Source organism: Haplochromis burtoni, unplaced genomic scaffold (assembly GCF_018398535.1).
Source record: "Haplochromis burtoni strain Fernald_Lab_line unplaced genomic scaffold, NCSU_Asbu1 Contig_326, whole genome shotgun sequence".
NCBI lineage: Eukaryota > Metazoa > Chordata > Actinopteri > Cichliformes > Cichlidae > Haplochromis > Haplochromis burtoni.
Genome location: NW_024582687.1, coordinates 478,481 through 491,911, shown reverse-complemented (window position 1 = coordinate 491,911; position 13,431 = coordinate 478,481). Strand labels below are relative to the sequence as shown.

The window sequence follows — 13,431 nt, the reverse complement described above, 5'->3', positions numbered from 1 at the left end:
GACAATTAGGAAGCTATCGTCATTCCCAAATCATTCTTATATGAGATTAGCCAGCGGTCCAGAAACAGAGGATGGATTTTAACCAATCATGTTCAATCATTATCGCTCACTGATGCTTCACAGAAACTTTAACCACCTGTCAATCCCGGAGATTTGGTCATCAACCACGACACCCTAGGGGCATCTGGCACATCCTCAGTGCTTCCTCCATGTGACTTTCAGGGAAACTGCAATGTCCCTGCACAGCGGGCAAACCAGCAGGGAGATGTATGATGTCATTTAATACCAGCCTGATCTCTGCACATCTGCATTAACTCACAGAAGATGTGAGAATTTGAACGAACAGCTTTATGTTGCTCAGCATGTTTTCTGTCGGGATTGATGATGCCCGATGCAGTGTTGTGTCAAAATACTGGATTTTATGGCGACAGTCAACATAAATCTCTACAGTGGAGTGCATCTGCAGCTACTGGTGACGGGTGCAGCAGCACACAAGTTGTGGTAGGAGCAGCAAACTTCACAATATTCAAGCCAATCAAAGAAATGTTAGAGTTTTTAGTTTTCAGTTGTTGCTCATCTGCAAGCTGCTTTGGAATATACCTCCACCCCAGATCCTTCTGCTCACACTGTGCCAGACTTAATTAGTATCATATCTGTTGACAGCAATACCTTCCCTTTTCAGTATGTGAGTTTTGCCTATGCTCTCTGAGCCATAATATAAAATGCAATAAATCAAAATAGCTTTATGTATACAGAACTTCAACAATAGCTCTGACGACAAAAGCCAGATCACTTTTGTTTGCGAGCCGAGACCTTGGAATAACCAGCAGAGCCCCCTTCACCAATCTAATTAAACACCCAGGCACAAAGGATTTATAAGTTATTTATTTATGGGATAAGCTCATTGAAAGCTTTAAAATTAATTTGTGACAGTTTAAAATCTTAGTGTACGTTTGTCACGGCAGGAGTTATGTGGTGATGTTTCTTGGTGCCAGTTGAAATCTAAACATCTGAATTAGCTGAAGTCAGGCAAGTGAGCTTTGACTGATGATGTGGTGAAAATCATTCCAGGTTGAATGAAGACTGATTGGATGGCATTTAAGTTTTTTTTATAAACATACAATTTTAAATTACTGGAGAGGAAAACAACAATTTTCTTTTGACTGTAGTAGTCCGGCATGAATACAAGACACACACTACAGTGAATCTTCAGATTCTAATTGATACTCTTTGACCACTACAAAATCTCTGCTCTAATAAAGGCTTTCGGTTGCTTCTGACCTTGTTGCATTGTAAGATCTTAAAATAAATAGAGCATGCAATGTTATGAAAATGTATGAGCTGAGCTGAGAACTTCTTGCATTGTTTTATTCAGAGAAAGTTTGTGAAGCCTGAAGAGGGAACCCTCTCACACAGGACACGAAAGAAAACGAACCTTTAAAGTAAAACTGCAAACAATCAAAAAGACATACTAAGAATGGAGACAAGGAAACACTCAAGGAACAAGGCACAAATCCTATGGAAGATACATTTAGGGAAACACTAAGGGCATTAAATCCACAGGAAATAACAATCTCAAACTGTGGTTTCATGCACAAGCTGAAGGGAAATAACTCTAGAAAACGTAAGATAAACGGTAAAAATTCTAATTCAGTGAGTAGCTTCTGTACAACTGTAACAACCAAATAAATAACCTTGGGCTCTGTGAATAAGACACTTGAGAGATTTTTTTTCAAATACATCTTTTTAAATTAGTGAGTAAAAATGAACCTTTTAACAAAGAATCAGTGCCATCGATATTGAACTCGTCCCCTGCAGCTCTACTAAAGTGAAGAACAATTTATAGTAGTTAGTAATAGAAAGCCTCACCAGTGAGTTCACCATGATCGGCAACTTTTTCCAAATAGTTTAATATTGAGTTTCAAACAGTGATACAACCTTTTGCAAGGTTAGAGGGTTAAATGAGGTTATATGAGAAAAATAGTGAGGACAGGCACAGGGTGTACCAAGCACACAGAAACAGTTGCAGGGCCTCTTGCTGTAGAACGCCAAAACATAAGCTTGCAAGCAGGAAAAATGAAATGATAAAGTAAAACTGAAACTGCTGGAACAAACAATGCAAAGGCAAAAACCAGGCTGGTGAGAACTGTTTGCTGTATAAGGCAGCAGGTGAAGTGGGTGTGGCAGATGACTACAATGAACGTGCAAACACGTGGTGGAGTGCTACATGAGCTGAAAGTCAAGCTCACAGAGAAACTGTAGCACATGGTTGGTGTTATCTTACATATTTTGCTTATTGTCAGTAACTGTCATTATATAACAAGAGTGTCATGTAGATTTGGGACTTTCCAAGTCACAAATACAATGTCCTGAAAAGTTTCCATAATATTCAGAACACTGTTGGGAGCAATTCCAAGAGGAGAAGATGATGCATTTGATATTTGGCAGCTCAATGAGGTGGTTTTTATTTCTTTTTGGACACTACAGCTCTATTGCATACACATTGGACTAACATAAAGTGGCAGGAGGTTTGTTACCAGGTATTGGTGTGTAATACAGAAGCTTTGTGAATGTGACATGTAAAGCGACATGAGTGCCTGTGTTACACCGCTGAAATGATGGGCCAACTCATCTCCCGTGCAACATATTTATTTTTACAGAAAACTGTAAAGACAGAAAAATGTCTGATTAATCAGTTCTTTCAGCGCACGGGCCGTACGCTGCCTCTTCACCACTGACACTTGTTCTAGTGTAGCTGACATTACTTTATACAAGTAACTTATACAGTTTCATATTCATATGTACCACTTCTGTAAACTGCTTAAATCACAAAAATACATTTTACTATACGCATGAATAACATAGTGAACTCTCATTAGTTTTATCTTGTTTTTACTACTGTTTTAATCTATTTATGAACCTGTCTTATTAACTGTATTTATCCAACTCTATCCCTTTCAAATAAACATTTTTCTTAACATATTTTTACAGCATTCACTTTTCATGAACTAAACATAAAGCAATTCACATTTTCTCTTATTGTGCAAAATATATATCTTGTGGCTTTAACCCAAAAATACACCTGCAATGGACTCACAAGCTTTAGGTACAGTCTAACACTTGGATCGGCACAGGCTAACAACTGGACCAACTTGGAAATTAGCTCTTTAGCTTAACATTCACCACAAACAAGACATTTATCATTAATCACCACTGCTGTCTGTCACGTTTAGAACCTCTGTTTTACATTATCAACCACCCAGCTTACCTGTAAAGACAGAAAAAATGTGTGATTAATCAGTTCAGCTACCGATGCGTACAGGACTGAGCGCCCTCTGCTGGTGAAACTTAAACCACAGTAAAACTGACATTACAGTGGCCTTACTAAAAGAAAATGTCTCTGAGCATCAAATAAAATGGGGGGCTACTATTTTCATGTCTCTGTCTTTAACATAGTGCCACACCTGATTATCACTAAGAGTAAAAGAAGCACTGGATAAATGCAGTCCATTTATTTGCTAGAAGAATACATGAGTTATTGATTTGTGTCTTTTCATAGGATTTTGTTGACAGCCATATGCTTCAGCTGAGAGGGCCTTTGACGTCAGAAAACCAGAGGCTATTAGGCATCTTCAGATCTCATTTACTAAGGTACTGAAATGATAAAACTAAAGAAAAATAACATTTTGTTACAAGAAACATTCAACACTCGTGTGAAAAATAAAGTATGCTCTGTTTCAAGTCTCAGGTTTTATGTGTCAGGACATAATAAAAACTGTCATCTGGTCCTTCAGGTTCTAAAATTACTTAAATGCAACCTCAGATGAACAACAACACATGACATATTACACCATGCCATTATTTCTTAACAAAAACGCAGTAGCTAAAATGCAGAAGTGTGAAAAACTAGCTTGTAGAAACACCTTTAGCAGCAATAAATTACAGTGATCACTTTCTGTATGACTTTTTCAGTCTCTCACATTATGGAGGGATTCTAGTCGATTACTTGTCACAATGTTTCTTCAGTTAAGTGAGGGTTGTTTATTGAGTTCATTAAGGCGCTTGTTTATTCTCCTAAGGTTCTTTCAGTCAGGTTGATGTTTGAACTTTGATGGGGCCAATGCAGCACCTTGAGTCTTTTTTTTTCAGCTCCAAAACAAGCCCAAATCATCACCCGTTGACCACTGTGCTTGACAGCTGGTATTAGGTGTTTGTGCTTATATGTTGATACGAACTGTGGCCAGAACCTCCAACTTGGTCTCATCATTACAAAGATCATCATTGAAGTCATGTGGTTTATTCAAGTACAGCTTTGCAAACCTAAGTTGTGTTGCTATGTTCTTTTCAAGAGAAGAGCATTTCTCCTAGGAAGCCTTCCGACCAAGCCATCTTTATTTTTTCGTATTATTGTACTGTCATGGACTTTAAGAAGCCAAGTGAGGTTTGTAGAGTTGTGGGGGTTTTGCAGGTTCCCTGAGTATTGCAGAGTCTGACCTTGGGATAAATTTGCCAAGAAGGTTGCCGACTGTCTTGATTTTTTTTCACTTAAGAATAATCATGATGAGCAGCAACAATCATTGTTGTCTGTCCTGTTTTGTTGTTGTTGTTGTTGTTGTTGTTGTTGTTTTGCATTTTGTTGACACATACCTGAATACTCCAGACCTACAAACTGCAAAAACGTCTGATTTTAAAGAGGTGCGCACTCTCGCTGATGATCAGGTGCATTTGATTAGCAGCACCTGGCTGCTACTTTTCAGTCCTATGGAAGCTGTAGGGGTGTATTAAGGTTTACACCCTTTGCTTCCACTTTTGGATTATTTTGCATGAAACAACACTGTTAAATGTCACGTGTTACTATTCATCTGAGATTAAATTATTATAAATCCTATTTAATTATATGCACACAAAAGGTGTACTGTCTTTTTACATCACTCTATATAAATATCAAGTAAAACACACACTTATGTATGTATATATATATAAATATATAAAATATGCTTATTTCACACTTTCTTATTTTGCAGAAAGTCTCTGCCTACCATTTCATATCTAGACTACAGTATTTTGAGACAAGTTAGACAGACTCCACAGGTCAGGGTTAGGAAAAAATGTCAGCAACAGTGTGAGAAAGATATAGAAAATAACCCGCTCTGCCCTATATTTAATGGCTCCTCTCTTTGACACGTTCTGTTTCTGAAACTCTTGACAGCTTGCACCAGCATCATCTTCATTTTGCCTTTTTTCTATTGCCTTTATTCTTTATCCATCTATATATCTATTATCTATCTATCTAGGTCTTACTTCTGTTCCATCGCTGTCTCTGTGTCTTCCACGCTGCTCTAATTGTTTTCCCACCTCACTCTCCGGGGATGTGTAGGCATGGCCTTGTTATCCCGGCTGATCGATGTGATTTATAGGTTTAGGGAGCGAGACATGCAAACTTTCTCATCTCCCGGGGATAAACCGGGGAAATCAATCACATGCTTTCACTTTGTGTGGGCCAATTCAGACCCGAAAACTACTTTCTCCAAAGACTATCAGGGAAGCTTTTCAAATCAAGCTCTTTTCTTATCCCAAATACTCAATTTAATAATCGTACTCTGAGCTGGGTTTTTTTTTCCTTTTTTATCCACATCTGCTAAAAATATACCTTTATTCGCTTATGACTGAAGCACATTTCTTTCCAAACGTACCATTTTGTGATTGTCTCTACAGTTCCGCTGATTAATATCCTCATGCAACTGTACTTTGTGCTAATTTGCTATGATGCAGTTGGCCTTCCTAACATTATCGCTTTGGCCCTCATGAGGACAGCAGAATGTAAAATACTGTAGCTGTGGAGAAATAAATCGACCAAGGTTGGATGATAACTGCTGTCATTTTTTTAACAAACATTTTTTTTTCTTTAAGGAGCTCGGCTTCATTAGAGAAAAAAAAAGGAGCATCGCAACTGAGTCAGGCACACATCGACTGTAGATTTGCAGCTTGTTTTTTTTTATCGATCTTACACATGACTCAGGCTGATAAAGGCTTCAGGATACAACAGCACTATCACATACTGTATTGGATTAAAGATGGTGGGATTTTTTTTCTTAAGTCTCTCTTGTCCTCGATAATGCATCACACTGAGTACCTGTCAGAAAGGTATGTCAGATAAGCCACTGGATCAATACCAAACAGTTAAGCATTCAGAATCAGCCTTTGGGCTCAGCAGAAGAGTTGTAATGTTTGATGCACGTACTAAAAAAAAGAAAACATCCCCATCAAACTCAGCAAACACTTTAAAGAATATTAGGAAATAGGAGACAGAAGGATGAATATATGTCAGTCTGATTTCAATCTGCTGTATATTTTATTTTTGTCAATGCTTCTGCAGTAAAACACAGTAAATGTCTCAGTATGGCTTTGCTGAGAAGGAGGAGAGGTGCAGACACCAGCACATAACAGAGCGGGCATCAGAGACCAACAGCCATGATTAAGTCAGGCATAGCATAAAATTTGCCTCCAAATTTGCTTGCAGGCTGTGAGTGCTTAAATACTTGACATTTGCCAATTGGAAGTGTAGAATAACTTTGGCTTTGTGGCCTGCTTAAATTTTTTATCCAGGCTGATTATGCCTCAAATGAGGAGAAAATCTATAATATTCTTTTCACATTTTACTTTTGTGACCATTTGTAAATTTGAAAAATCCCAAATATTGACATTCAAGCTTGTCAGAATATAGCCTATGGCTCATGTGTCTATATATAAGCCAGGTTTTAATAATAATAATAATAATAATAATGATAATAATAATTTTGGGAACTAAGCAGAGCCGAGACTTTAGTCCTTCCATAAGCAACAAGTACTTGTTTCAGTAATGCTGCTTTATTTGAGCTTTTCCAGGTTTAAAAGAGTGAAATCTAACAACCACACAGCATCAAACAGGAGACACAGTTAAGTGGAATTTATGGTCCAGTGAAGCCAGTGGGCTCGCCGTCCACTCCACTCCAGGGCCTGTCCACCTGCCTGGAGTGAGGTCTGTTGTCAGATCGAGCCAGTGTAGAAGTACGACCGGTCTTTGGGTCACTTTGCTCGAGGTGTAGTTGGTCGCGGAGAACATCGAAATTATAACGCACAAAGAGAGCGAAACTGAGAGATAAAAACAATGAAAAGTGTCACTGCAGCTGCTTTCTGTACTCGTCGTGCTTTGCTTTGCTTTATGATCTTTTAAGATATTCAAAGGTGGCGGAGACCAAAATAGAGCAAAACCTAAAGTTTCTATGGGTTTCTGTGTGAACAGAAAATTAGATATTATGAGTTTATAAGATTCTGCTGCCCTGAAGTGAACAAAAATAAATTCTTCTTTAATAAATCAAACACTTTTTGTCATGGGGTATATCTGCTTTTTCAAAATGCTTTCACAATTAACTTTGGCTTTCAAGCCATCTCCTGCTTGTCGTTTCTCTCTTTTGAGGCATCATTGATTCTCCAACATGCACTTTCACTTTGTTTGTTACATCTGCACGTTGGTGGTAATGGCTTGTTATAATAGCTTTTGATGCCATGCAATTGATCAGTCGAACTAGGATTTATGTCCTATTCAGATCAAGTGGGATGGATGGTAGAGACGGAAAGGATTTCCATGTTGTTTGTCTAAACATTATATACTATGTGTTGTGCACAGACAATACATCAGTTTGGATATACCAACAACAACAAATCTGATGTGAGGCACTCGCAGTGTTTGGTTTCAGGTATTTGCATTGCATTACATGCCACATTGGACACTTTGAAGGAAAAATTTGCTTTTTAACTTAAGGAAACAACATTTACAAGTCAAAACCTGCTGAAACTACCATGACTTCAATGTGCGGTATAATCTTCAGATAATGGTTCCAGGAAGTTATCCATAAAACATGTGGAAAGCAATGCATATAACACGTGAGCTGCAGCAGAACCCTGCAGTGTGCATGTAATTCATTTGCTCCTGCTAGAATTATGTGTCAGAACACCAGTAAGCTTAAATATTGTGAAAATTCCCAGACAATGTGAATAATGTTGATTATCTCTAGAGAATACCAAAGTCAACTTCCTTGTATTAATCTTGTTGTGGGAGAAAAAGTCAGGTTTAAAGGCCTGAAAGTGAAATTTTGATGACCAGACTACTGAGGGAAGCATCTGTGAAACAGGCGAGACTCATGGTGACAGTAGCCCAATGAGAGAAAAACTGATGACAGGACCTAGAGGATTTGCTGCTACCATCTGGTTGACCAACATGACATGGAACACTGCAAATGTTTTGTCAGATGGTGCTGACATCTCATAGATACAACTCATAAGGTGTTCTCTGGCATCTGTCCCTCGACACAACAACCAAAGAAATGTCAAGAAACTGGTCCATTTAAAGGCTGGAGGGGTGGCATTGAAGTAATTTGCATGTTTTGGGTTTTACACTTTTCTTGCTGTTTTCACTTCCCTTTTACTGTCACAGTAAGGGTTAGGCATTAGGCACCAAAAAATTGCTGTAAGTTTTGAAAAGCATTTTGTTTTGTTTTGGTTTGGTTTTTTGTTCTCAAACATCCACCCATAGTGATTAAATGTGATGCTAAGAGCTCTTTTTTTGTAAACATTGATTTGTGATGAGTTGGGCGTGAGAAATTTATCCCGGTATTACCAAAAACAACATTTAACACTTTAGGGAGGAGGGTGGGCTGGACTGCCAGTTACCACAGGCAATCAATAGGTATTGTTCATTGTCATGTTGGATACTCGTACTACAAGTTTCAAAGAATAAGGTCTCAGATGTATTTTGCCAATACATCTGCAGGAATATATAGTAGATTTGGCAGTGTGGTTCTATTCTGCGGTCTAGCATGGAGCACAAGATGCAGGGAGTATGTTGACACCAATAATCCAATTAAACATTGTTAATTCTATTAATCTGGATGCAATGGTTTCAGTAGGAGAAACATTTTATCACTTGTCCAAGTGACCTCTTCAGTCATCTAGCTTATGGTTACAATCAAAACCAGCACCATTGCATCACCCGTGCTTCTTAACTTGAAACCCATTGCAATACAACCAGCATTACATTGCATGAGGCAGGAAGAGTATCAAAGACCAGATGATGTATCAGAAACCAACAACAGTGATACTGATTAAGTCAGGTGGAGTATGAAAAGAAGAAGGTGAAGCTCAGGTGGGTTTCAAAGTGGCTTGTAGGCTAAGGAAGCTTAACTTTGCCAACCTTCTACATATACGAGCTGAATAAATTTCTTAGACTAGTTTTAGAGTTTGTTTTTTTACACTTGTGTCTATATAATCTCAAAGAGAAAATCCTTAATATGGTCATTCCCAAGCTCCCAAAGAGAAGTGGAGAGGAAGGTCAGCTTAAATAGAAAGGAGCTAAACGGTCTGGCTTCAGGCAGTTAATCAGCCGATGAACTTCACCAAGGCTTAGTAGACAATAAATACGATAATAAATTATTATTTTAAGCTGGGACTCATGCAAAGCCACCCTAGTAGAGACAAAAATATAGACCTAAAAATAAGCAGGTCTCCTTTTTTGTTATACGTAGCTAGTATGGTAATACTGTTTTTGCTGTTGCAGAGAGAAAGAATAATCAAACAGCAAAAATCTAAAGTATAGGATCACGTGTACACATGATGCTTTAAGAACACCTTTAACAATACCTTCGTTTGTTAGTGGGAATGAAAGCTAGGAAGTGTATTTGCTGGAAAGCTAAGTGCAACACAAAGATTTAAAGAGTCCCTATAGATGACAAAAAGGGCAACAATTGCTGCAGCTGCTGCTGTTATTGCTGTGGCATTGGTATCTGAATCTAAAAGGAGGTGTGTTTTCAAGCGATGTATAATATGATGCAGAACGGGCCAATGCCATTCAAAGTACAGCAGCAGAATTGTCAGCGGGGTTAAGGAATTGAAGCTGCACTTATCTCCGGTGACTTGACATAAATTGATGTAAGACTTTAAATCCGGGACTTCTTCAGACTTTGATTCGGAGGCATATGACGAGCTCGGCTTTCATTTGACTCATCGGAAACGCTTCTGAGCCCGCGGGGACATGAGCGGTTTGATTTTTATCTGTTTTCCAATGACTCAATACCTTCAATTAAGCCCAATTAGACTTGTTTAAGGACAGTTAATTATTAATCAGCCAAGGGAGAAGCAAATATTTACTTATTCATCATACATATTTCTTGTTTTGTTCATGATTATTTTATGAACCAATTTTCTTATAATGTGGAGTCATGTGTGCTGCATTCTAATGTAACAGGCTGAAGTCTGCTGGGGATGTTCGAGCCGCAATCCTTTAACCAAGCTTCAGACGGTCTGTTGATAAAACCCAGTAAAGAGAAAAGACCACAAAGTTAATAGACTATCACTCCCCCTAAAAAGAACTGATTGTGCTGCTCAGGGGGGTCACATACACAGTGAGAGGGGTTGCAGCCAATGCGAGAACAAAAGAATAAAGTGGGGAAAAGTGAGTGGAGCGAAAGAGTGTATTTTGAGTCCTGCGGGTTAATTCAGTGCCTTTCAGCTACAATTGCCGTGTCTAAACATTCATGAGCCGTACAGGGATGGATGAAGGGAGAGAGGGAGGGAGAAATGAGGGGAATAGATGGAGCAACAGCACAGCGCTCAGACACAAGAGGGAGAGCTGTGTGTGAGCTCATCCACAGCGCTCTGAGCAGGTAGAGCGAGCACAGGACACAGAGAGAGAGCGTGCAGGAGGAGGAAAGTGAAAGAAGGAGAGAGAAAGGGAGTCTGTCTCCTCACCTGAAGATTACTTTGTCTCACACTTCATTCACCCCGAGTGCTGGAAGGAGCAGCGAGGTAGAAGCTGAGTTCATCAGGAGTTGCCAGCGCTTGCTCTCTGGTCTTTTTCTTTTCTTTTTTTTAAATCCCCTCTTGCCTGGTTTTCCCTGCGCAGGGGGTCAGCTGGACTTTTCTCTGCAAGAAAAAACCCACAGAGGAAAGACTGAGATAGAGAAACCAACACGTCGGGAGGGAAAGTGAGAAAATTGCAGTAAATCCCAGTGTCTGCGAAGGAAAAGAAGTTCAGAGAAGCTCCAAAAGGTAAGGATTTTAATTTATTCCTCTCTTTTCCAAATCGTCTAATAAAAACATAATTATCAGAACAACCTGTAACAAGGTAAGTCAAATCCTTGCATTTTAAGAGCTTGTGCAGAGTGTGTCTTTGTGCAGTGGGTGTGTATTACAGCCATCATTTACGGACTTCGAGGAGAAGCAGCAATGTGCACTTGCGGCGGCAGGAAGTTGACTCAGGAGGATGGGTTAATAATACAAGAAAAAGCAGAGGGACAGCTCGAAGTACAGTGACAGAAACAGGGGAAAAATACATGAGTGTGAAGGAGAGTTGAACTGAACGACTGAGAAAGAGAGAGGGGAATAGGAGGAGGAGGGATAGAGTGGAGTGGCGGGGGCTCGCTGGCAGCCAATTCAGTAACCAAGGCAGCTGACATGAGGGAGAGCCAACAGGGGGACAGTGGGATTTCTATTTTTCACCCTTGCTGAGATACGCCGGGGCTCTGCCAAGTCCCCTGCCTCATCCCCCATGGATAAAGATTTCATTGTGTGCTGCTGTGACTGAATTCATTAAGCATCTACATGTACTCTCCTCTGGCCGCACTACTCTCGTACGCTCCTTCCTCTCTCCAGCTTAGACTCACTCTACACGACCGCTCCTCCTCTCTCGCTTTCATTGTAGTCTCAATTGGCCCAGCTCAACTTGTGTTGCATCAACAGTTGTATTTTTTCCCCCAATGCTCTGCAGTGGATGATACTGTGAACACAATTTTGCCAAGAATGACCCCAAAGTTTATTTAAGCCTGGCTTCAGGATGCCACATGGGTTCGCTCAATGTAGGTGGGGGGGTGTGGAGTGGGGGGCATGGGAGATTTATTAGATGGCAGCTTGGGAACTTTGCTGGCATTAATAACAAGAAGGGCTGTGAAATCCTGCTAAAACATGAAAGAATGCAACATTACAGTGGCTACCAATTATATCAGTAACACCTTTATACTACAGTGGATCACATAAGTGTGTTTTTGTGTTCCTTGGTCTTATTTAGCTCATGTCCACAAAACTGCTTTTGTTTGCTGTCATCAGTTTTTAGCTTATGTCTCAGGGCAAAAGCACCAAAACGCCACGTGATGAAAATAGCAGAGTTACAAGAGCTTATAAATAGATGTAAATGAAAGCTAATGCTGTTCTGTTTTTTTCTGGGTGTTTGCATTTGCTAACAAACAAATCAGTGTGTTGCTTGCAGCTCGTTTGTGCTGCCCCCAAGTGGACAAAAAGCTTGTTGCTGTAGGTTTCGGTTGGTGTTTTACGTTTTTTGTTTCGTTTTGCTCATTTGTGTGGTCAACACACACGCAGAAAAAAAAAAACATTATTTGATAACTGACCTAAAGATTGTTATTGGTTGTCAAGTAATTGGTCCGACAGAAAAAGATGAGTTTGCCTGCCAGCAAGCTCACGCTAAGGCTAACAAGAAGAAATTCATTAAATTTAGAGAAAAGGCAAAACAATGCACTGAATTAAAATTTATCTAATAAAAAATAGTCAATAACTGAGCTCAGAGCTGTTTTATCATCCCAGAATTGTTTATGGCAGCACATACATTGTGGGCTCTTTTTCTGCCAAGCATGCCATTTATTTTCTTCTACGCACTTAGGCTAGTCCCCCGGAGTTTATGTTAATTTCTCAAACTTTTATTCGACCCCATCTCTGACTTTAGGGAATCTTTAATTAGTTTCTAGAAGCAGTGACACTAGTGATTCTTGACAACATTAATTAAAAATTGTTTTTCTTAAAAAAAAGTCACAATTTATTCAAAAGGTCACGCTGAAAATGAAGGTACTGCTTCATTAAAAAGGAGAACGATTGAAGTAAGAGAAAACGCAATTCAGATGTTGTTCACTTTTTGTGCATAAGCCTTTCCCTGCCTTTCTCTCCACACTGAAGACCATGTCATCACCCTTTAGGTAAAAGGCTAGTATAGCCTTTATGGGCTCCTTATTGTTTCCAAGATGTGAGGCGCTTCGCTTGTGGTGAAATCAATAGCCCAGTAAATTCTTAATTGAATGACTGCAGGGCTTGGAGCCTGATGGTGCTTTATGGGCTACCAGAAGGCGCCTTTGAGAACAGACAAAATAACAAGGACCCTGCTGGCATTGTTGTGGTCTGGGAAGCAACGTCATGTCAATCAGCCAGGCCTGGCAGGCAACAGCGGCTGTGGGACGGCGTTAGTGCTTGTACACCTGCCATGTTATGCTTGAGTTGAAGCGGGTGTCACTTTACCTCTAATTAGCTTTTCTTCCTTTGAAATACTTTTTATGGCTCATTTGATCATCACGCAGTACATTTTCTCAGTGCTATTTGACACCGGGGAGCCGTGTCACA

At 39.6% G+C, this 13,431-nt stretch overlaps 1 protein-coding gene across 4 annotated transcripts in view; it reads left to right on the top strand.

Moving 5' to 3' along the window:
* Positions 1 to 10,068: 10,068 nt before the first annotated feature.
* The window catches only part of LOC102296449 (cadherin-20), a 107,187-nt gene continuing 103,824 nt past the window's right edge, over positions 10,069 to 13,431 (top strand). For 2 of the 4 annotated variants that reach the window (XM_042228486.1, XM_042228485.1), the window contains exon 1: positions 10,069 to 11,082. The gene's annotated coding sequence lies outside the window, so the exon portion shown is untranslated. The remainder of the gene's footprint in view (positions 11,083 to 13,431) is intronic. The other 2 variants (XM_005941898.3, XM_014339962.2) reach the window with 2 other exon arrangements.